General features: G+C 46.0%; 1 protein-coding gene across 1 annotated transcript in view; it reads right to left on the bottom strand.

Moving 5' to 3' along the window:
• Window positions 1–14,556, bottom strand: part of CDK5RAP2 (CDK5 regulatory subunit associated protein 2) — a 212,462-nt gene extending 197,906 nt beyond the window's left edge. Inside the window, exon 1 of the mRNA XM_068914368.1 lies at window positions 14,551–14,556. The gene's annotated coding sequence lies outside the window, so the exon portion shown is untranslated. The remainder of the gene's footprint in view (window positions 1–14,550) is intronic.
• Between the last annotated feature and the right edge of the window lie 10,413 nt (window positions 14,557–24,969).

The following is a 24,969-nucleotide window of genomic DNA, read 5'->3' as shown; positions in this document are numbered from 1 at the left end:
ACTTTGAGGGATGGAAGAAGCATGAAGTTGGCTAAGAATTTCCCGGTCAGTCGCCCCACCCCAACCTTCATCTCAGACTCATGGTGCGGAAGTGACTTTGGAGACGACCAGTCTTAATATGGGGCATTAGCATGGGACGGACTTTTAGGACATTACAGAAATGTCCTCGCCTCTTCCTCCAGCCTTCCCCCCCCAATACACACCTGTGTATTCATTCACCTCTGCCAACAAGAGTAGTGGGGGGCACTGAATGTGAATTTGAAATCTAGATCTACTTTCCCCTCCCCTTCACAAAGTCTGATCTTCCACAAATGTTATAGCAGCTCCCATTGGCTTCAGAGATTCAAGACTGGGAATCACTTTTTTCATTTTAGAATCCTTTTCCTAAAAGATGCTCTAAGAGACTTTTTTGCTTCTGCTCTATTAGTTTAATGCATTAACTTGGCACAGAGGCTATGGAGCCCATAATATCCTGTTCCTGAGGAAGGAGTAACAGTGGCTGGGTAACACTGTACGCCACTGTTCCAAGCATGGGCTTATTTACTTTAATTAGAAAGTGCACTTGTTGAGTCCTCAATTAATTAGGTAAAGCAGCACCTATTGAAAGCAGATGAAAGAGCTACTGTGTGAGATGAAGAAGGGAGGGGGAGATGTGAAGGATGAAAAGAGAAAGATAATACCAGGCACTGGAAAGTAAATGGTGTTAGAGAAGCCAGAAAGAGATCACTGGTACGGCTCTGTTTAGAGCCTAAATTGTAGTCCCTGTTTCTAATCTGGCTCCAGGTACAGTTGCTGCTGCAGATTTTGTGGGATTATTTGGAGTCAATCTGCAGCCTGTTTTAAAGCAGATCATTGAATATGACTTAGAGATGGACTTATGCTACATCCTGTCCCCTGCTCTGCACAGTTTATCATGTTCTAGATGTACAAGGTCAGTGAGGAATACCATAACTAACTCAGTCTTTAGTAGGACAAAAACCACATTAGAATAAGTGCAGTAGTTTTAGAAAGGAAATAGTTCATTACTATTTAAGAGACATCTGAATGCTCTCTGCTGTTTCATTTCCCTTTCGCTCCTTTTGAATTTTTCTTCAAATATATCCAAAATTTCAAAGCAAACAAGTTAAAGTCACAGTTTTGGAGAAAAAAATTCATGTTACAATTCCAAAAACACACTATTAATACCGGATGTTAAAAAGTAAAAAAACACATTTCCTAAAAATAAGGGGACTTAGATGTTACATCAGGTGTAGTTCTTCTCTTCTGACTTCTCAAGTCTGTAGCATTCAGTTCCTGGTTTGCAGAACGCTTACACGGAATAGAGGTTTTGGAGGTTTTAAAGCAGAAGCTGAATTTCTTGTGCAAGATTCCAAGAGCTGGGGTTTTAAAGCGATATGCCAAGCATCATGAGACTTGTGATAAAATCGGGCAGGGTTGCCAATTTTAAACTTAAACCCATCTCCAGATCTAGAGGTTCACTTGAATTTCAGCCCAGACCCAGTGGAAGAATTTGGACTGGAAGAATTTGAAGCTGGACTGAGTCTCGGGACTGACCCTTTGGCTGGCAGCCCGATGTTTGCTATAAAAGTTTGTGCTGGTTTTAAACAACGTGCTTAATCAAAAACCCATTTAGTGGGTGGTTGCGTTACCCTCCAAAAGGGCCTGTGTTGACAGATCAATACTTTGTTGCTGAAGATAGTTAATAGATTTTTTTGGTGATCCCCTGTGCGTATGAGGGGTTTTATAAACTCTCCAGGAATGTATATGCAGGAATGTTTCAGAGGCTTCTGATGAAATTTTATGCTCTAGTGATGACTACGTAGCAATTTCCAGGGAATTGTAATAGCATAATAAGGCAGTCTTTTCAGAGGTTGAAGGAGCCTTTCCTCAACATTTCTGAGGTTCGTTGTAATTCCCTGTCCTTTCCATGCAGAAGTGCAAGCCTAGTTCCATGATGGATAGAGACAGTGTTTGTGGTGGGCAGCAGGAACACTGTGAGCTGTTGTAAGCCTTTTCCCGAAACCTTGGAATATTCCTAGCAAATACGTTTGTGTAATGGCACAGCATTAGGTAATGGCAATCTTTGGAGCCTGACTCTGCTTAATGTTAATTTCGCTCATGTTCCACTCTGCCGCATCTCTGAAAGTAGAAGCTTGGTGCACAGGAGAAGCTTTTGGTAACTGAGCCAATGAAAGGTTACTACGAAAATATGAACGTTTGAGGGAGAGGAATGTGTTTTGTATCTGTTAAAACGTAAGTTTGATAGAAATCTTTGGAGAGGTACTTTCTGCCCCTGAGTATAGGGAGGACCTGGCTGCTCAGTTCCTGTTGCTATTCTTTCATTCCCCCCTCGGCTTTGTGAACGTTAAAATCTGAACACTCAAATCTGAGGAGTCCCTGGTGCCCTGTCTGCTTCCCTGCTCAACCCAGCTGCTTTAGCTCTCTTGGCTTTTTATGCCCACGTGCTGTTGATGCTTCATCCCCTAAAACGCTGTGCTCCTTTTTATCGACTCTGTTCCATCAATGTGTCCTGAAGCCTTTCTTCTCTCTTTTTTCCCCCCCAAATATGTAATCTAGCCTTAAATAATAATTGTGAATTTAAAAAAAAAAAGAAGTACAACTTCGTAAATCATCCTGGTAGGTTTTGTATGACAGAGGCAACTTCTGAACCACAATGAGTGAGGTTTCTGAGGCAGCATAGGGATTCAACTCCAAACCTTTCATTAATTTTAACGAGGAACAGAACATCTGGGTTTACATCTCCAAAACTGCTTTAAAATATTTCACTGTTAACGTGTGAACAATTCCATCACGCTTTTGACACCACAATCTCCTGAGCTGATGTTGCTCTTCTGGAGAAAATGTCTAAGCAAGGAAGGCTGGCTTCCTTAGCGGAGAGGAACCTGTGATGGGGACCCTTGAGTGTTTTAGATGCCCCCATCAAACAGGAGAGAGATGTAAACAAACCTGGTTTCTGACCACTTCAGCCCAAAACCTTGACGGGTCTCAGGCATCAGCTTTGCCTTAGAAATTGACCTAAGCAAGAGGGAAACTACTTTGCTGCTAAGGCAGGTCTAGAGCCTTGTGTAACTAATAAATATCCCTACCACAGACATTTCTTCCTAGCTACAGCCTTGCCTGTGTTATGAAAAATAACTCGGAAGATGTGTAACATCAGAACTGGGCAAAGGGGTTTTTTAGATGAATAATTTACATGTTGAGAGTTGCTCATTTCAGGTCAACCAAAAGTATTTGCAAATTTTGCCCAACTCACTAAGTACTTTTCTGCTGGAGAAGAAAAGTTGAAGCAAACCCAGGAAGTTTTCTTTAGTATTTGCGCATTGAAATGTTACCATTTTTCGTTTCAGAATACTGTAAACTTTTTTCTGAAACAAACTTTGAGAACTGCTCAGAATGCTTGGCTCACCGTGAAATATTTGGGTTTTTATGGTGACCAGGCATCAAAGCCCTGCATGTTGTCTGTTCTCAGCACCAGCACTGACTACTAGAGCAGCCTGACTCTGCTATAGACTGGGGAAAACCACTAGAAAAACTTTTCCATGGATGCTCCCACATTTCTGAAAGGGAAGCAGTTTTTCAGCTTCATGTTAATTTGATGCAACTAAGACAGTTTTACTGGAGCAAATGCTCATGGAAGCAAATATCCTGTACAACTGCAGTGCTGATTGATACAGTCTTGAAGCTAGTTTCCTAAAACTTCTCATTACACCTTTGCCACCAAAGCAATTAAAAAAGCCTGGTGATGTTCTGCCAAGTCCATTAGCAGCTAAAACCATGTACAAACTTTGGCGACAGAGAGAACTAAATTTTAACTCTGCACCCAATAGAGTAAATCTTTGTATAAGTTATTCTTACAGCAACCTTATTATTTCCAGCAAGGACTTGAAGCATCATCTGTTTGATTCATAATGAATGAATTATAAAAGCAATCCAACTGCCCCGCACCCCAGCACTATTTCTCTGATTCATATGTACTGAGGGATTCAAATAGCACTGGATGATTTCAGGGTTTTTAGGGTAGCTTTATATTTTTGGTGGTATATTTTTTCCCAAGCTGCCATCCTGAAAAGAGTTGCCTTCATCCAAGCAGCATTGCTAAACTACCTGACTCATGTCAGGTAGACTCATGCCAGGTCACAGCTAAATTCACCTCAGACTTCAAATCTCAAATGTTGAATTTGCAAACTGTGCAGAGTTTTCAGGGAAAATCTCTATTCATGTTTCCTGTGATGAATACACTGCCATCTCTCCCCAAATTGCTAATAAGCAGATTAAGAAGTTGGATTTACATTGTCAGGGAACCATTCCACATTCGCTTTTGCTCAGCTCTCGTGTACCAGGCTGGGTTAAGGAGATACTAAAATGAGGTTGTGCAGATGCAACTATAGGATCTAGGGAGCAAAGTCTCACAAGGCTTACCTTGTTCTTTCTGCTTATTTTCAAAGGACAATGGTAATATCTGATGATGTACTGGTCTAAAGGCGTTTTGATCAAAAGCTAGAAAATTGAGCCTGTTAAAGTATTGACTGAGGCTCAGTACTGAACTAACAGTGATTTGATTTAGAGCCACAGTGTGGCTCTGAGTTTTCTGCCCCTCCACCATGATATTCAAAGAGGAGCAAATTAGGAGTTCTCATACTAGCCCTTCTGCAGCAGAAATATCCAAAGAGAGCCAAATAGCCCCAGGCAGTGAGCTGCCAAATAGTACAAAAGGAAAAATCCATCTTCAGTTGTGCCAAAACGCTGGAGACCTTGAACGATGCTGTTGTGAAAAAGACAAGCATTCAGCATGGCCTTTGTGTAGTCCCATGAGAGACTAACCATGGACATGGCTCATTTTCACCCTGACATGTAACATAAATCATAGGTAACAGCTGGATGCTTGACTTTCCCTCGGAAGGGAGAACTGATAGGTGGAAATAAAGTAAATAGAGAAGAATTTAGGAAGCCAAGTTGAAATTTATAAGAGAACGCACCCACAACTGGGCATTCGGTAGACCGTTGTCTTAGTCTAAGAGACATCTGATGGCCTGAGGTCCTTTCTGCATTACCTCAGGAGATGTTGGTTTCTAGGAACATGTGGCTCGGGTTTCCTTCAGCAGATGTAATTGTCTCTGGGAGGATTAAGTAGGGAGGATCAGCTAACCACTTGGCAATGGCGGGTCCTGCAGCGGACAGCGTGTGCGCTGTGGTCTTGGACAGAGTCGAAGAAGCGAGGAAGCGTGCTGGGGGAATGGCCGCGGCGCGGCGCTGCCAGCGGGAGCGCGCCCGAGGGTGCCGGTGCTCGGGCAGCTAGCCTGCTGCAGTCTCCCGTGAGGGGAGACCTCGGTCTCGTGTTTGCCGGCTTTGCTGTAAACGCGAGTACTGAGCTCTGCTTAGAAAAACAAAGCGACGCCGTCCACGCGGTGGGGACCGTGGTGGCCTGCGCCGGGGGAGACCCCAGGGGCTGTCTCAATAGCTGTCCCTGGCAAAACGCTCTCGAGTGGGGGGATCTTACGGAATTAATTGATCACTGATTTGGATATTGAGGGAAAAGGATGCAAAAACGGCGCAAATGCTTCCGTAAACGCCTATCCTCCTCCCTCCCCATTCTAAAGTTACCTCATTTTCCCCCCAGTCTGGCCAAATTCCTGCAGCAACCTGCTGGGCCGTGTGGGAGGCTGACGTTGTCCGCGCGGCGTTTTTCCACGGCTGTTTGCCGCTCGCTGGGTTACTTGGCGTCCCTGCCGCAGCGCGGGTCACCCGCGGGCCTTCGAGGGTGTCCCTGCCCCTACTGCCATCGCCCACCCCCCCACGCAAGAGTGTTTCTGGCCCCTCTGTGATCGCGGGTGTCTTTCGCAGACCGGGGCGGGGAGTAGGTGGTTCTCCCTTTGGGCAGCGCTGGGGGTTTCTGTTATGGCTGACACCTGCTTCAGAGGCGGCCGGGGCGGCGCCGGGCGCCTCCCGCCCCACCGCGGGGGACGCGGCCCAAGCTCACGCCCTGCTCTCTGCTAAGGGCGAGGATAACGTGTGAGGACAAGGCAAAACGGGAAGGTTTGGGTGAGCCTGACGACAGGAGCCAGCCGAGGCGCTGGAGGGATCTCCACCGGCCGGGGCAGGCGGCGCCTGGTTTTCCAGGCGAGTTAGCGGCGGCCGAGGCGCACGGCGGCGGGCGGACGACCGCAGCAGGCACCCGAGGGCCGGCGCGGGAGGAAGGCGAGGACGGGAGGAGGGCGCGTCTGCAGCTCGGAGACGTCTCCGAGGCCTTGGCGGCGAGGTCCCCAAGAGCGCCTGGTTCACCCGGTTTTCTGAAACCTCTTCTGCCGCCGCTTGAGCAACACAGATCTGTGCTTGAGGTGGGGGCGGGAGAGGGAGGGGGGATGAAAAAATAAGGCTGCGGGATTCGCCCCTTGCTGCGCCCAGCGGCGACGTTTCCGCCCAGGCCCGCGCGCCCGGGGCCGAGCGGCTCCTCCGAGCCTTGCCGCCCGGCACCAGGCGCGCGGGTCTCGCTGGCCGGGCAGCATCAGCCCGCGGGCTCCGTGTGTCTAATAAGTCGGGGTCGTTTTGTGACCGCGGGGAGTGGTTCATTGCTCACCGAGTCACAAGGGGGCACCCATGGCTAAAGCTGCAATTATCCGTGAAGGAGCGTTTCCCCCGGCCCCCCGGGAGGGCTGCCTGCCCTCTTGCAGGGGGGCAGAGGACCCTGCAAGGAGGTCTGGGCCAGGGGAGCGCGTTTCCGTTTCCTTTTTGTAGGGAATAGTGGCGAAATCCCCAAAGACTGAACTTTCCTTTGTCTGGGGACTTAACCAAAGTCTGCTGAAGTCATGAAATACTAAGGTGGGTCCATTAAAACAACCCTTCCAGGCTTTTTGTCTTGTTTTGCTTTGTTTTCTCCAGCTGACGTTTGAATCCTTTTTAGTTCAGGACAAGTTCAGCTCCAGCTGTTGCACTAACAAGAGACAGTCTTTTATAATTAAAGGCAGGTTCATCTTTTAGCAATTCAAGGATGGAATTGGATTTCTGGAGTAGGAACGAAGCTTTCTAGAGCTCCTCTACTTCCTACAATGTTTGTACGGCAAGCTAGGTAATTTTTTATTGTTTTACAGGTATTTTCATGTGCTTATGTGACTGTAAGTAAGCTGGTGCCTCCCTGTGCACTGAATTATTGTTGTCTTAATTTCTGTGTTTACTCTCAAAAGTGCTGATTAACTCTCAGAACTGCTGAACACCTGTAGCTCGTGTGACCTTAGGTAGGAAATGAGTCTTCTGCAGTTCTAAAACGGCTTCGGAGAGTCAGAAGGGCGAACGGGGACCCTGACTGTCTTTCCCCCACCTTCTCCCCTTTCTAGTCGCAGCCCACGCTGCTTCCCAGTGAAAGAGCGATGCTGCTTCCGTGTCCTTCCAAAAGACGTTACGCATCCCTACGCGGCCTTGTAACGGCAGCTTTAGGAACTCCGCACACAGAGGAGGAACTGCATTGACGGGCAGCGCCACCGGCACTAATAGTTCTTTCCTCCCCAGCTCCAAGAATGGAAAGAGCCTTTCCCGCTTCGGTCAGGAAAAGCCTGAGCAAACAGATAGGCTCTACAGCATACCCCAGAGGTCACTGAGCAGGAGGCAGAGACATGAGTCTGGCAATGGGGGGTGCTATCCAGGGAACACCCCCCCCCCTTCTTCCTCCCAGGCGCACGCGTCTAGAGACTGTCACTCACACGCTTCTGCTGGTGGGTATCTGCACAACGAGGTTAAATGAGCCTGGAGAAAGTATTATGCTGGGAAGAAATCCTGTCCCACTGCCCAGGGAGAAATTTGCTCGCTATAGAAGCTGGATGCCTGTAACCCCAGAGTTGTACCTCTCTGCTTTCTTAATGTTATTCTCACCTGGCACGCAAGAAGCCGAGCAAAAGCAGAGATTCCTAATTGTCCCCTTTTTAAAGCAGACCCATCTCATTTCTGCTGAGCAAGCAGAAACTCTCATTAATTTGGAACAGGGAGGGAGGAACGTCTAACAGGCAAGAAGGCGTGGATGAACTCTGTGCTTGTCCCCAGAGTAAATGAACCTGTGGTGAAGCCAAATGCCCTGTCACGAGCTCTGAGGGAAGATGCAATTAATGTCTGGAGCTTTGTGGCGCACTTGCTCTCCGCAGCACCAGGGTTTCAGCCTTTCACATTCACACCAGCTTGGATTCTGTGCTGGTGGAACAAATTCTAGTTTGTATTTCACTGCCTTTTTTGTTGTTGCTGCTCTTTAAATATTCTGGCCACTGTGAATGAAGCTGATGCCAGGAGAGTGGGTCAAAGCTAGAACTATCAGCTTCAGTGAGGCAGACTTGTTTTTTTTTTAAAAAAAAAAAAAAGTATATTGGCAAATATGTGGCGACGCATTATCTTCAGCACATTGCTGATGTATGTGAAGCCCACCAGACTTGCATGTATACAGCTTAATGATGTTAAAACAGGGAAAAGTCACTGTGATGTGATAGCTGAGTAAGTTTTAATGTGCATCTCTTTCAGCTCAATCCACTGAAAAGCAAGTGTTTTGGGGAGGATTTGCTGGGCTTGTCTGAGCTATGGCTGTTTCTAAGCTTGCTCTGCCCATAAGTAGGGGCGCTGAGGTTGGAACTGGGATGCAAAACTCACAGTTGTGCGCTGGCCTGCTGTGTAATCTGGAATTAGGGTCCTCTTGGAGCTCTCTCTTCCTCTTGTGTTATAAATTTAAACTGTGGAGTCCTCGGTCCTGGGAACATGTCCAGCCTGAGCACAGTGAGGCCCCCAGTTGGATACCTGTGGGGTCTATAACATGTCAAATAATAGAAGAAGGCTGGACACAACTAAGCTTCTTTTGGTACAGCGTAAAGGGAATATATTTTGCTGTATGTGCACACAGGTCCTAAGGAAACTAACAGCCTCTGTTGATGGGCATGCTATAAGACGATGTGCAAATGTTTATTGCAGATTAAAGATGTAGGAGAAAGATGAATGCAATAGAAAAAGAGTTAAGACAAAGATGCAGAAATGAGGAGGAGGTATGTGTTACAGCAACTGTAGCTAGTGAAAGGCCAGGAAGAAGGTGCAAGTTCTATTTTGAGCCTCCAAAATCTATTGTGAATGTCTCTCGCCGTCCGGTACGATCTCCGAACTCCAGTAAATCTTTGTCAGTGGTTGTTCTGGGATGTTCTAACCGAGGCACGTCAGGGAGAAGCTGCAGATTCTGCAACTGCCAAGCCTTTCACTAAGGAAACACCTGGTTTGTGTCAGGCTGAAATACAAACTGCGTGCAAGAAAGTGAGATGGGCTGATATTCGGAGGCAAACCCCCAGATCTGGTGTGAGCCAATAGACTTTTTTTCAGAGCTCAGATGTCCCAGGACAGTCCCAGAACTGTGCAGTGCAAAACCTTGTTAGCTTTTACCTTCATGCTCAGCTTAGTGAGAGCGACAGTCGGAGAGCCCGGGAGGAGTACTGCATCCAGCTTGTGAGGTCCTGCGGTAACACCACTGCTTGGGAATCAGAGGCACAGAATGTGGAAAATTGAGCTGGATTTTCTGCTTTGTGCGAAAGTCTTCCGTTCCAGAGCCTGTGTTTGTCTGGTGGCTAAAAGGGAGGGCAGAAAGCCAGGAGGGAACGGGGATTCTCCTAACCCAGCCGAGTCATTTATCAGGGGCTGACGTCCTCCTCATGCTGCTTCAGTCAAACCAGGGGGAGCACCTGATCTGTTTTGGGTGTGAATAATTTGCAGTGGGAGGGGGAACGGGGCTGGGGATGGATAGGAACAGCACCTTGGCAATAACCTGTGGAAACAGCAGTCGTCTTAGCTTGTCACTTCTTTTCTTTTTGGAAAACTACAAGAACAAACCAGATCACTATGTATATTATTAGGGTACAAGCTTTTGTGCTGATTACATGTAGGTGGTGGTGTTGTGAAAATGAGGTATCTCACAGAGTAGAAAAAGAGATATAAGATTGTTAAAATCCCTAGTGATGCTCAGAGTCTGTCAGCAATGGTTTGCAACCAGAAGAAAATAATTTGTGATGAACAGGAAAAGATGGGGAAAGTATCACGATATAAAGCGGATATTTTCAAGTGTAGGGAACGCTTTCCTATGTACAAGAAGATTTCTGGGTTCTTCAGGTTACAGATGTGCAGTGCTTTTGGAGAGTCAAGCTGTTGAAACAAGGGGTTTTGTTCTGCGGTTGCAAGGAGGGTTACAAAAGGAGAAGCACCTTGAACCAGTCATTTTCAAAATCTTTGGCTTTAGTGTGTAGCCCACCATCTGTGTTTACAAACTGAGCTGAAGGAGTTTATTTCCATTATGTTAATGAAAGCTGTTTTTTAAGAGCTGTACAGATAACGAAAGACCCACAAGCCCTTTGTCAAAATGCAGGTTTGTCTCCAGCGTGACTTCAGAGTGGGCTATCACTCTCTTTTTCCCTTCCTGGCTTTTACCCCTTGTGAAATGGTATTTTGGGTATCCAAGCCCACCCTCTCATTTTTCTTTTTTTTTTTTTTCCCCACGATGTTTTAAAAGCAAGTGGGGCAACACTTTAATGTGTTCTCCCCCCCCCCCCCTCGGTTTATTTAGCTCATCATGCTCACATTTCAATCAAGCTTAGCAGAAACTCTCCCCTTTGGAACGGGATCATGACATACTAACCTCAGGGGTTTCAGCTGAGATTTGTTTGTTTGAATTTCCCTTGGATTCAGTGACCTGGTTCCTCTGTGCTCCCTCCCGATGTGATGAGGGTGAAGGACGCTCTAAAGAGAAATTTTTGAAACTTTCCTGATTTTTAAAGGGTCCCTCCCAGACTGTCTGCATTGGCTTCTCCCTGTTTCCTCTACCTTCCCTTGCTCCTTCTGGGTCTGCTCTAAAAAACAGACTGTGTAGATGGAAAACAATAATATAAATAAAAAGGCTCATTCCTTTTTTTTTGTTTAATACAGTTAAGCTGGAAGAATTTAGAGGCAAATTCTTGTACAGTAGACACTGTAACAGCTATGGTTACTGAGCAGCAACCCCTGGGCTGGTGAGACACCCTTTTTCTTGTCTGCACCTAACACTGGCAGGCTTATCCAAACCCGTCTTTCATGCAGGACTGTAGGGCAGCCCATTGTACTCCGAGAAACACAAATGCAACCAGTAACTTAACTTATAAGAAACATTCCCAAACTCTCAAGCTTTGTGGCCCGAACCATTAAACCATTATCATAAAACCTCACAGTGTATTTGAGAAAGACATTCAAGTCAGTGGGCACAGCAAGGGTCGGGAAAGCATACTAAAATTCTAACCCAGTCTGAATGCAAGGCTTTTTCTCAGGGCCGGTTTTATTCAAGAGTCCCAGAATGGAAGCAGGTGGCTTCATGATACGGGTTACTAAGCAGTGGCAGCAAGGCATGGGTAGGGTGTGGGACAGGACATGCTCCACCAGTCTGTCATAGTGCTCCATGCAGTGCCCTTCTGAGGCTCTCTGGAGCTTCCCAGCTGCTCTTTCTACTTGGGAGTCAGGCAGCCTTGTGCTGGTGGCCAGTAGGGATGTAATTGGCAATGCCAACTTCCCGACAGCCTAAATTCACACTCACCAGGATGTGACAAAGATAATAAATTTGGGGTTCCTTTCCTTTGCCTTCTGGCTTCTGATTTTTTTAGAGGTTGTATTTTTAAAGGATATTTTTGCAAGGACTAATGCTGGTCCTTGGGCGTTGCATCAGCATCATGTCCAGGCTGCTTCCCAAAGCTGCTCTTCTGGCTTTGGCGCTTTAGGACAGGTGACACTGTTAAAATTGGCCTTTCTTTCAGGTGGTTGTTTTCAGTCTGTCCAATCCCAATTTGCATCACTGAGACAGGCTTGCAAACTTCTCCCAGGCATATGGAGATAGCCATGTCTGTTCATCACCAGATTCCTTCACATCCTGTGATCTTGCCTTTCCTTTAGTGTCTGTCAGGTTTAGGTGAGCTCAGTTCATAATATCTTTGGCGTGCCTGTGTTCAACCACCTGGTATTTTACTCCTGACTAAAAACAATAGTAGCTTGAGGCTGCACTCCTAGACTCCCCCTTCCTTGCCCTCCTCCTGTGCTACACATACGTGATGCCTGGGAGTCCTGCTGCCTGGCTCATACTGCAGTGGGAAATCTTAGACGCTGGCGGACACAGGGAAGGCAGCCAAACCTGGCAGTATTGGTTGGTTGTGGTTCACATAGTCTGTATTCTGCTGCTTATTTCCACCAGCATGCTCTTCTCATACAGCTTGCTGTATTACTTGGATTTCTGCTCAGCGTGTTCTTCTCTGACACCAAGAACGAAAGCATGTTGGTGTAGATGGGTGAGCTTTGTTATTGAAACTGAGACTTTTTCTGCTTGGACTTTTGCATTGGAAATAACATCGTGATTAATCTACTCCTGGCTTTGTTCTTTTTATGACCAAGGGATCAGTTTTTGGAGGACTTCCTGCTCTTTTAGAGGGACTTAGCAAGTTGATTAATCTGTAGCAACAGTAACTAAAGTCACCAAAGTTTTTATAGTGACCAGATGGAGATAAGAAAGTACTCGCAAATGGTAGTTGCTGAAGATGCTGGGTGCCAAATTTGCAAACTGTTTTTAAAGAGATCATCTGAGCAAAAGCATTCTGTGGGCTCTACAGTCAGCTTGGACATGAACCTCCTCTTTGTTTGGCTGAACAAAAACCAGAAAAACAAAACAGTGAAGGCAGTTAGATTTTGTTTGCTTGCCTTTGTCCCCCCCTTCTCCCAAATCACTGTAAAATTAGGAATAATGCCAGTGAATTCTGTAGTGATTTAGTGGACTAAAGCTGGTGCATAGAAGATGAAAGACAAATCAGTATGGTATTGCTGTTTTCAATAACCAGTCCATTCAGGTTTGACTTTCATTCTATTTTCTTTCTCTGTTCTCGATTTAGGGAGAGTTCTTTCATCCCTGTTGTGAATTAGAGTACCAAGTATTGCTATAGCCACAGAGCTAGGTGTTTGTTGGCACCACGCTTCTCCTTGGAAGATCTCTGGTTTGCCCCAGCGTTGGCTGTATCCCTTCTAAAGAAGTTTTACTGCAGCCTCTTGGTTGTGTCTCAGGTTACAGATGTGCCACCAGTTAAATAGCATGTAAGCAAGGATAGATGCTGGGCACTGGGCCCTGCTGTTAAGTGACAAATTTCCTGGATGTACGAGCCATAAAGTTTGCCACAAAAAAGGGTTAATTCAGACCTCTCCCTTCTTACAAAAGGTTTTTGTCTGCTGTGTGGATTGGCTGGGGAACAGCTCTCATCAAAGCCTGTCATGTGAGCACTGCTGCATGAAACAGATATGGTGTCGAAACCCGCAGGCTGTTGGGAAGGGACCAGTGATGAAGCTGCATAGATGACATCTGTGCTGTACAGTGTACAGGGCAAGGGCAATGTCACTCAATGGAAAAAATAAGTGTGGGGACTTTCTGGGGGCTGAGAGCACCAGAGCTGACTTTGGTCCACCTGAACTTGCTGTCCTTGTAGCTACATCACTTGAGTGCAGCATAGTCGCCACCTGGGGTGGAGCGTGTCTGGCCCTTGGCCTTTGTCCCCAGTCTTCAACAATCACATGGGAGAGGTGCAAGGTACTTGACGTGAATGTGAAACACGTGTTGCCGCGGTCAGTTATTTACTCCTGCTGGTCCTAGAAGCTTCCTTGTGGGTTTTTGCATGAATACACTCTCTCTAAGTTGAGTGAGGGCTTTGTGGTCCAGCCTGTTGTTTGTAAAGAGCACTGAGAGCCACTGCACAAACATGGCTACGTGACTGCAGTAGAAGGTGATGAGCTTGTAAGGCTTAGGCAAACGTAGCCCAGCTTGAATAGGCATCTCCATCCCTTCAGATGCCATCCCATGGTTGGGAGGCAAGGGAGGAAAGATGAGGGCTTTCCAGGCTGATGAAATGAAAGTGAGTGAAAATACTCGATGGCAAGCTCATTTCTAGTAGCGATGTCTCCCCAGCTCTGAATCAGCCTTTCTCTCTGGCAGTGACCAAGCCCTCACTGCTGCTTGTGTCTAGTTTGCCTTGCTAATCTGGATCTTCCCTGCCTTTCCGAGGCTGTCTCAAGATGGTGTTTGCAGTTTTTGTGAGGCTGCTCGTGAGAAGCGCAGCAGGACGGGCCGTAAGTTGCTGATAGCTGTGGAGCAGGCTGGGCCCCCTTAGCAGCATGCTCAGCTGATGCCACGTGGCAGCGACCTAAGACTAGGGTCCCTCCGGAAGGGCTGATGTTCGCTAGCCTCCCATAGGTTCCCTCTGAACACCCCAGCTGATGCTTCCACCTTCTCTAACCCTTTTAGCATCGCTTTATACACACACGCTTTGATTTGACTGCAGCTGGCGGCGGCGTGGAGTCTGCCCAGAGGGCAGCGAGCTGCCCACAAGCGCCGTTCCTTCAGGCCTTGCCAGCCCCTATCCCGAGAGCAAACAGGCCTGGCCAGGGAAGGGCTGGGTTGGAGCAGTCCAGACATTTGCTAATTCCCATGGGTGTCGCACCTCTACCTGCAGAGCCTCTCCTGCAGCCACCTCCCTCCGCAATCGCTGCTGCCGGTCCCTGGGGAGGGTGGGACGCAGGCAGTCGGGGAGTAGCGAGGATGCACTGCACGGTCACGATGAACGCTGGTTCTCTCAGCAGTCAGGAGCTCTTCTGGGCCTTTGTTAAAGCCACAGTCCTGGAGCGAGGCGTTTGGAAAGGGGTAACTTGTGCAAAGCTACCTGATGGGGGATAAAACCCGCCCTAAACAAACCGGCTTGAAAGTCTGCCTGTGGGATGACAGCAACTGTTCCCTCCCGACCATCTCCTTTAGGCTGAGATACGGGGAGGCAAGCAAGGCATGTCTTCGGTGCTTTAATAAGCTGTCCCTAGCTGAGGTGGTTTGATGTCGTTTTTTTTTTACCTTCGCTTTGTGTGGTTATTTCTGGCCAAGGGAAGCTTAAGCCTTCAGTGGGTGTTTGGTATGTCAATAACTATAATTAAGCTTTTGTGGTTCTCTTGCAAACTCTGGAATCTATAATTTTCAGCATAGTCCCCTCCTAGTATTCCTAGGGGGAGAGGGGGGTCTTTGTTGGATTTAAAATAAAAATTTTTTTAAAAAAGTTATAAAATAAAATGCTGATCAGTGCTGTTTACAAATATTTTAATTCCGTGTTATTTCCCCTTAAAAAAAAAAAAAAGGAGGGGGGAGGAAAATAGAAACCTTGGCATTTCTTGCTATCTTCCAACTACTTTGGGGAAGGTTTTACACAGAAACTAGTTTGTTCCTGTTGTTTAATAATGGCATGTCAGGAGAGAGAAAAAAAAAAAAACAGGTCAAGATGAAGGGGTGAAGAGTACAGAGAAACTGTTTATTTTCTCCACAAGGTCCCTTTGCTGACCGTGTACCGAGGCCAGGCGTGTGTTTTGCAATACTTACCGAGTGCAATGCGTGTTGAGCTGAAGCTCGGTGGACTTGTGGGGCTGCAGAGCAGGAGTCCTGGGCTCTTTTCCTTGCTTTGCTACTCACCGTAATTGGGACGGGACAAGTTACTAATGGCCTGTTTTTTTCCGAGGTGGGGTGGGATGCGCAAGCGCTCAGGGATTTCTGGGGAACCTGTGACGGCTCAGGCATCTCTTTCAGAATTGCGCCTTTTAGTCTTTGGGGCTTTCTGCATATCCAGCTGGTAAATGAGGGAAAACTGTGTGGGTGAGTGATGAACTAGGGATCACATTAGTAATTGCAAAGTGCTTTCAGGATGCTTTGATGAAAGGCACGGTAGGTGCATCAAAGCGTTTTTTGTACTCGTGACCTGTTTGCCGTGTGTTTGATGGGGATGGCTGGTTTGGGTGTTTTCTGTTTGTTATTTTAGGGAAGGCTGAAATGAGAGCCACGTTACCCACATCAGTTACCTACTGAGGATGCATTAGCCGTTGGACCGCGCGGCTATCAGGTGCGCAATATCAGCATTAAAGAGAGAGCACTGTATCCACTCCCTGCCTGGGGCACATCCACCGAGGAAAACACTAACAAAGAGTTGTTGCGTATTCAAGTCTTTGAAGATGTAAAGTACTAAATAGTCTCGCTTATTCTGTTCTGCTGATTAACGCAAGTCTTGCCGTGAATTTTGGACCGGCTTGTGTGGTAAAGCTGGGATTTGGTGGGAAAGGAGACAGAGCCATTTGGAGAAGAGTTTCCTATGAGACACTGAGAAATAGAGTGAGATGAAAAGCTGCCTTTTAGGTATAAACAAGCAAAAAAAAAAAAAAAAAAGCTTAATGTTAGCTCACAATAAATCCTAGAGAAGAACAATATAAGAGAAGAAGGATGGGTGTTCAGGCTTAATATGAAGTGAGATGGTATTGACAAAATATACTTTTTGTATGAGGAAAATCTTTAAGTGTGGTGAGTTTGCCAGTGGAAAAGTTTGTAAATGACGCATAAATGAAATGTTCCATATGAAGAGGGATTTGACGGTTTTCTGAGAAATTGGAGAGTAAACACTATCTCTCTCTTGGTTTTGCAGTGTAAAACTTGACCTTGATCTAACCCTAGTCAATGACAAGGCTCCTCTTCACTCCCAGAGACTTTGGGAAGATAGGAAACAGGCTTTAAAACATTTTGATTTGGTCAAATGAGGACTTACTGCCTTGGTTACATTTCTGAAATATGTAAGGGCCAAATTCTCAGTGCTGTTACATGAATAGAAGATTCATCTGAACTCACTGAAGTTCATTGCAGTTCTTCTGCTGTAACTTTGAGCAGTGGAAACGGTGGATTTTGCCTGGTGGATTTTGCTCGCTAGTTTGAAGCTGTTCATGCAAGCCTCTGTCCGCATGTTATTTAGAAGTAGGAGGAAGTTGCCATAGTTGGACTGGGACAATTTAACAAATAACAGGAAACTTACTGTGTTTATCTTCCTGATGTGCTTTGTAATGTAAAGTCAGATTTACTTTGCTAATATTCAATCCCTCCCCACTTTTTTTTTTTTAAGGGCAGAGAGGAATCTATGGAGCATTCAGTGTTTATGTTTTTATTTCTATTTGCAAGTACTTACAAATCTGCTGCAAGTTCTCTACGTGGCGAATGGGGGATGCTTGGCTGCAATCAGTGGTACTCCGTCAATTTACGTCAAGAAAAAGTTTGGTCCTTTAAACGCTCCTAAACCACATCAGGAGAGCTGATACATTGCCAGCTCTAGTAGCTAGCCCAGGAAACGATTTTTCAGCAGCCTAGGGTAAAATACATCCCAGTGACCCTTTTTGCTATACAAACTTTAGCTATCTTGTGCAAAAGGCTTCAAAGTCCTTTCTGAAAACAATTTAATACCACAGTAATAGTGACTTTCTTAGGTAGGGTTGAACAATAGATGCTTTTGATAGGAAAGTTATAAATAAAGGCTTCTTGTTCCATCCTTAAGCACAGTGCGGAGATGCTAATCATGCTGCAGACATAATACTGCAGTTGGCTGCCATGGAAGTAGCTCACACTGAAAATTCAAGCATTGCAGAGCTGTATGAGAGTCAGCCCAGGTGTGTGCTTTGGTAGGATTTGCCTTTGGCAGAGGGAAACTACCTTCAACAGACATGTTGGTGGTGGGATCAGGGTACCTAATGCTCGATTATTATTTTAATGAAAGGGTTTATGAATCAGACAAAACAGACAAGCCCCAGAGCCTCATTGTAGGTGGAGGGGGAAGACCAGCAAGGCAATTTGTCACAGGCAAAAAGCAAATCTCTTATCCATAGCCCTTTTCTTTTCAAAGGCACAGTATAGCAGAAAGGCTGAAGTTTGCCATGGGTTTATACAAGCAAAAAGTCTTACTAAAATCAGAGCATGTTCTAAAGGCCTGAGAAGTCAATGCAAATCTTTCCGTTGGCCCTTAACAGACTTTGGATGAGCTTTTGGGAGAGCTAGAACAATGCTGATTAAATTGTTTATTCTGTATCTAACTTGCTGGAATGTTAACCGCTTCCGCTCTGAGGGTTCGACCTGAATCAGGGCTGAGCCGGGTGCATCCTGAGCCAGCTTTTTGTGGGAATGGAGACACTCCAGCCCCTTACGTACCTGAGCCTAGCTTCTGTTAAATACAGCGATGGGTCAAGCAGCATGCAAAGGCTCCTGAGCTTTTGGTCCTCAATGGAAGCTCCCACTGTGAAGTCACTTTGATGCACTCTGTGCAATACAATTGCATTTAAATTACAAAAAAGAAAAAAAAAATAATCTCCCCAGCTCTCAAAACAAGCAAGCAAGCAAACAAAATCTCCTTCCGTGAAATCCATTTCAATCACTTCATTTCATTTCCCTCCCCTCCAGGGAGAGGGGTTTTATTTCACCGGTGAGTATATAAATATTGACTTGATTTTTTTTGGAATTGGAGGAAGAGAGACACAACCAGGTCTCTTATTAGTTCTTACCCAAACATCAGTAAATACAGTCTTTCTGCAATGGCTACAGTTTGGAGAGCTTTACCAAATACTATTGCTATTGAAGTGGAGAGAGCGAGAATGAACAGATGTGAAGAAGTGTGTTTGGAAGGAAAAGAGCCTATTAGCTTTGAAGCAGATTTGTATACTCTTGGTTAATATACTAACTGTTTCAGAAGAGAACTTCACTGTGAAAATGGGCTGTGTTTCTGTTTTATGTGTTAGCAATTCAAGAGAAGTATGAAGAAATCTAGCTTTGTTGTGTTCTAAGTGGCAAAGATTATGTTTCATTCAATGCAGATAAAGCGCTAGGAATTGTCTGTTGGACTCCGGAAGATGTATTTGAATTGCATGCTCAATCAGCAGGTTTTTTACGTGGGCTTTTATGGCCAGATAAAACTAAACGATCGCTAATGAACTGCGCATCTGGACGATGGCAGGTTGTCGTGAATATAAAAGCTGGTTGGGAAATAGATTTACACTTTCTTCTGTAGGAGAGGTTGCTGCCAACTGCATAGTAAAGTAATAACAGTTCACTGGCAGTGCTTTATGTTTGAAGGTCTTAAACCTCTTTGCTCATAAGATGATCTATATCACAAGCTTCTCTCTAGAGACAAGGAAATGACCCAAAAGCAATGGTTTAAGTTGTCTCAGGTCATCCTGCAAGTCACTGGGACAGTGAAAACCAAACCTGACCTCTGCTGAGATCTAGGTTAATGTGTGATCCTTTGCACATTATTGCCTTCAGACTCAGAAGAGTCCCGTCAGTTACGGCTGGGAAGTCCTGCACTAAAAAGCTGTTAAGAAACCAGATGATACCTCCTCCTTGCTAATCAACCACATCACTTTTCATCAGAAGCCAAGGGAGCACCAAAACATCATGATGAGCACCAGGTTGCAAACACAGCTGAATGCAATTGCCAGAGTAAACAGTGCCATATCAGTAAATTTTAGTTTAGATTAAATTAAGGAATTCCCTTTTATGTTTTGATTTTGTTTGTGTCTTAAAATTATTCTCGGAGACTGCACAGGTCAAATTTCAGTGGTTTCAGTGTTAATACGTCATAATTTTGTGGAGTACAAGCCTTTGCTTAACGTATGTGAGTGTTCACATGCAAGGAGATGTCTCGTCTATGTCTCTGTGGAGGCAGTGCTTTCAGTGCTGTTAGCGAGCCCAGTGCAGGGTAGAGTCCCCAGGATGCTCATCTCGTCTCTGTCTGCTCTCAGCCTTCCTTCATTTTGCCCTGGACTTACCATTTCCACTGAAATTTCTTCCTTACGCAAGGCAGGTATGATCAGAAATCCACACTTACATATCTGTTCTTTTCAATGCCTTAAGACTCAGGCGTGGTTTCGCTTTTACCAGTAGACTGCTCTCGCTGGCCTGCCCAGCGCCTGCTGTACACGGTGGTTATCCTTCCTACAACAATTGGAAGCGACAATTGTCCGCTTTCAATATCAAAATTGGAAACCAAAAATACATTTTGTTTTACTTGGAAACAAACATTTATTTTATTTTTCCTTGCTCTGGAAAGGCAGGAATGCCTTTGCTCTGTTTTAATTAGTATTCTTGTAACGTTACATCATAACAAAAAGTTGTTCTGGCTTTTTCTAAATCCTTCTTCCTTGCCCCTCCCCACCGACACTACTCCAGATCTGATGGAGGCTTAGTTTCAGCCTGTCTGTCCCACACAAAAACTTTGTATCGTGCATGTGCATGGTATTTTGCAGTCTTTTGGAGGCTGAGATCTTGCACTGATTTCTGTGGTGGTGGGCCTGCCCTTGGAATTCAGTGTGAAGGCTTGCTGGGTGTGCAAACAGTCTGTGGCTGGTGTACATACCATGTTTTCACGTTTAGCCACCTGCTTGCTTCGAGCAAACAGCAACTCCTCTCTGAACGGACACAGCTCAACTCAGTAGTTCATAACTTCCAAAGTTTGCTGCCCACCAGTTACCTAGCCCTTGTCCAATGCGTTCAGAGCAAGTCAGCCTTACCGCTCATACCTAAATCAATTCTGTATTGCATCTGCAGGGAATGTAACACAAGCACTGAGCCACACCTGCTGTCAATGCCACCGAGATATCCAGAAAGCTGACAGATCGCACTAGAAGTAGGCAGTGCTGCCTAAAATTCCTATGCAGTATACATGTCAGACTTGCAGAAGTTTGGCTTAAGTTTTAAAACACTGGTTTATGCTTTCTAGCATAGTAATGCGCTATAGTAGTTGTCCTTAATACATCAGAAATCATTTAGCTCACCAGATGTATTTAAGTACCAGCATAATGTCCATCTTTGCCACGGGTGAAGGCACTCTCAGGGTGGTTCTGTTTCATGAAGAAAAGATGTTCTGTTTCTTTAGAGAAAGATCGTGTTACTTGAACTTACCCAGGATAGCACGTTGCATCTACACCAACCAAACAGGGTCATTTGGCACGCCAGTGGGAAAAGCGTTTGTGCTTGCTGATGCATTACTGCATTTAACTAGCGAACCTCCAGACTGTGGAAGAATTACTGCTGCATGTGCAGCACCTGGTGTTATGGTATTGATTTTTATGGTGAAAGAAGGGAACTGGATTTGGTTATCCACTGTGCGGTTCGAAATGTTGCATAGGAGCACCACATTGCGCCAAAGATTGCGGAACAGCCTGGTCCTGCGTTTCGTTTAGAGGACAGTGCTTCAAGGTGCTGAGTGTCGCTGACTCTTTTGTATTTTCTGGTAGCCCCAGAGTTTCCTTCCTTGGAGATATTCAAAAGCTGTCTGGACGCAATCTTGGGCAATGTGCTCTAGGCGACCCTGCTTGAGCAGGAGGGTTGGACTAGATGATCTCCAGAGGTCCCTTCCAACCTCAACCATTCTGTGATTCAGTGACTGAACAGCTCCCAAACTGGGAGACAGCTTGAATCCAGATTAGGAACAGATGGGCAAACAAGGGAGGTAGAAAGGGACGATCCCACAATCGGGCAGGCTCTGCCTAATACCTTAAAGATAGTTAGGATAGCTATAGGAACTGTAATATGTTCCTGTCAAAGTATACCAATGTACTGCTCCCTGTCACGGCTTACGTGGCGGTTTGACACTACCTGCTTGTAATATCAACTGAACGATCTGCTTTACAACCATCCTGTAAAACTGCCGTTCTCTAAATATCTAAATAGGTGTGTAGGACAGAGTTGTGATCAGCAGCTTAGCATTTCCTTAGGAAGGGTGGGCTTGGACTTGTATCACTGCATTGTGTTTCATTTCATTCCAGTGGAAAAAGGCTCTGTTTAATGATTAACAACTCTTCCCACCTCTTAGCAGCCCGGGCAGCCCAATCTGATATGGTACCACAGGAAAGCACAGAAAAATCTGTCTTTGCCAGACATAGCATCCCCACAGCACTGGTCAAGAGACAAAAGCCTTTAGTGTTCCAGAAAAGAATTTAAAACATTTTACATCAAACGGCTGCAGAAGTTCAAACATGTCACCGCTAGCCTGTGGCACAGAATGGGATAAGGTTTGTCAAAAAGGCTTCTGAGAAGGGGAAAATAGTATTAGGCAGTAACCTGGATCCATATATGGTTTTCTAGCTTTCTGTACAGCTCATGTGTAATGAATACGCTCCATAGTGGACTGGGAAAAAGAAACACAATGCACAGCTGGTTTTGTATGACAAAATAGATGTCAAATGGCAATCCCTAGAATGAGAACAGAGCTGCTGCTTGTTCTGCTCCTTGGCTGAAACCTCTTATTCTTGCAGCATGTGGCTGAAACCAGAAAGGAAAAATGAACAGGAGAATCCACTAAAACTGGATCCCAGTAGGCCCAGTTTCTGCCTTTGCTGAGTCTTTGACTCTACCAGGGGTGGAGAGACTTCTCAGCAGCCAGTTAATTTCATTAGCAGGTTTCTGCTCATGTCCAGTCCCTACAATGTAAGGGACCTAGGCAGCATGAGTTAAGGAGAACTTTAGTCCAGGGCTTGACTAGCACGGTCATCCAAACTGTGAGATGTGTCAATATGATCATGTTAAATACAGGGTCTGGACGGAAAAGCCATGTAGGGATTAGGAGATCCCGTGGGGGGGAGTTACATACCTGGGAGAGAGCGTCAGAGGAATGTGTGGAACCACAGGTCAGACCCACCCTGGGCATTAGTGACTGTATCTGCCCCAGTGGGGTTGTGGGGTGCTGGTTTCTCTTATGCTGAACTTGGGGCTGACGCTAGTGTCCACAAGGCTTCAGAGAGCAAGGGAGCAAGAGGGCTGTCCCTGCTGTGGGCTGTTCAGGAAGTCCCCTAGCACGTAATGGCAGAGGGAGGTGGCCTGGTCTCAAGGGCAGCAAGAGGGGACAGAAACCTTCACTTGAGTGCAAACGTTTCAATGCCCCCCAGCCACCAGGGATCAGAAGCAGCCCCTCTATCTGCAGCTCTTCAGGGGCGTCTTGGTGTCAAGGCTCCTAGCGGCCAACAGTGGATGTGCTAGGCCAGCCCTCAGCTAGACGTTTCCAGGGGCTGGGGACCGGCGCAGCCGCTTTTACGCCGTGCAACTACCTGAATTGCAATGGCTGTGTGTGGGCCAGCGAGGCTAGACCCTTTTCTGTGGCTTGCTCAGTCTTTCATTGCCACCGGATTTACAGGAATGGATCCGTCTTCCTCGCTAGCTCTGCTCCTCGTGACAAACGCTCCCGTGCCCCGAAGCGCAGCCATCCGCGGGGGTCCCATGCTTGCCGGGAGGACCCCCACCCCCCAGCTGTCGTGGCAGCGGCACTCGCGGCAGGGCGAGTCCCCTTTTCCCTATGGCTCCCCGGACCTGTGAACCTGGTACCAAGTTTAGATGCCTCTCGGTCTGGGCTGGATTCATCCCTCAGCCCAGAGGGGAGTGAAAGGCTCTTTATCCTGTCTTGCCTTGTCGTGTTTGTTTGATCCCTCCCACAGGCTTTTCCTGTGCTTTAGGTTTCACACTGCCTGTGCCTTCTGCCTAGCCTTGCCACAGTTTTAAACCTGAATAAGGTATTTATCTAAATATATCCAAACATATCCCTGTAATACCTTGTGAGTTCTGGGGGCAGTGAGTGATTCAGGACACTTTTCCGACTTGTGCAGGGGTAATTGGCTCACGTAAAAATGATTGTACAATAATTTAGTGTTGCAGCCTTTCAGGCCAAGCCAAACGGGGAGGGCAAGCCCGGGTTAGCGTCTGGCATTCCTCTGGTCCTTGAAGTCGGGCGCTGTCGGTTGTGTAGCACAGCTGTAATGCGTGCTTGCCATGGCTCCTAGGCGCCTTCTCACTTGGTCGTCCAAGAGGAGCAAAGGTATGAAATGGTATTAATAAAGAGCCTTGATGTTTAACCAAGCTACGGATCAGGAGGAGAGGTAGGTACTGAGTCTTTTGGAAGCTAGCTAAATATAGATGAGTATTTTAAATACTGTATTTATTCAACCAGTAATGACATGCTGCTTTTTTTAAGAGGTTCATTTTGTCAAAAGCAAGTGTTCTCTTCCCTGTTCCCAAAGTTGTTTGGGGTATAGTGGTATTCCCTCCGCCCCTGTACTTTTCTTATTTTGGCTAATTAAACTAGAATGGTCAATGCCGGTTTTTTGTGTCCCGTTGCTATGCCGATTTACTTCAATTTATTTAGCATTTTAAAATGGCTTCTATTTAAATTTGGAAGGGAAGAAAAATAAATCTGCTAAATATATTTTTATTCAGATCATATGTTGTGGCTTTTCTCTTTTTGAAGAATGAGGTCTAATTTTTGAACCTGAATTCATTTGGCACTAGTTTTGGCTTCAACAATGTTGGGTTTCCTTTTGTTTTAAACTAATTCTCTTTTTCCTACTGCTGGGCTACATTCGTGTCTCCACGCTACAAAAGCTTTTATGCATATGTTTGGTTTGAAACCGCTCATCTGCGTAAAGCGAAGTACATGCATAACTATTTGCAGAATGGGGCTACAAGGCCGCTTTATTGTTGGTCCTGGGTACAACGCTGTGAATCTGAAGCGTTGCCAGTCCTAGTGCTTACTGGCTACCTGTGCATGCTTCAGCAAACCATTTTTGTGACGCATCGTTTTCCTTCCTTTCTTGTCCTTTGGTCTGGAAAGCCAGTGCCTTGTTCTTTTCTAGCCCCTGTGCTTTTCAAGGGGGAGGAAGGTCACTGAATACTTGCTGGTTTTGGAAGAGATAGAAAGTAGAAGAGAGCAGGAGGATGCAAGGTGCATTCAAGAGCATGGGACTCCTCTGTGAGGAATGCATGACTGGGAAACATGGGAAAAACAGCTGGGGGGTGGGGGGGGAAAGCAGAGAAGACAGAGATCTTATGTGATCTCTGACAAACTGTGTGACTGCCTTTTGTCCCTAAAGCCCCGATCCTCAAAGCTGTCCTGGATGGGTAGTCTGAGCTCCTGGCACGTCAGAGGGTTGATATGGGTTTGTGCATAGGAGCTTCTTACGGGTATCTGGGTGTGTGTCACTTAGCTGCACTCTCCTCAAAGGTTTCCAGGAGGACAGCAGACATTGAGGCTGTTGGACTTACTTACCCTGCTTATTCAAATCTTCTAGCGCTCTATTAATACCACT

The sequence above is a fragment of the Struthio camelus genome, chromosome 20 (assembly GCF_040807025.1).
Source record: "Struthio camelus isolate bStrCam1 chromosome 20, bStrCam1.hap1, whole genome shotgun sequence".
NCBI classification, from domain to species: Eukaryota; Metazoa; Chordata; class Aves; order Struthioniformes; family Struthionidae; genus Struthio; species Struthio camelus.
Note: the sequence above shows the minus strand (reverse complement) of the source record. Positions and strands in the feature narration are given on the sequence as shown.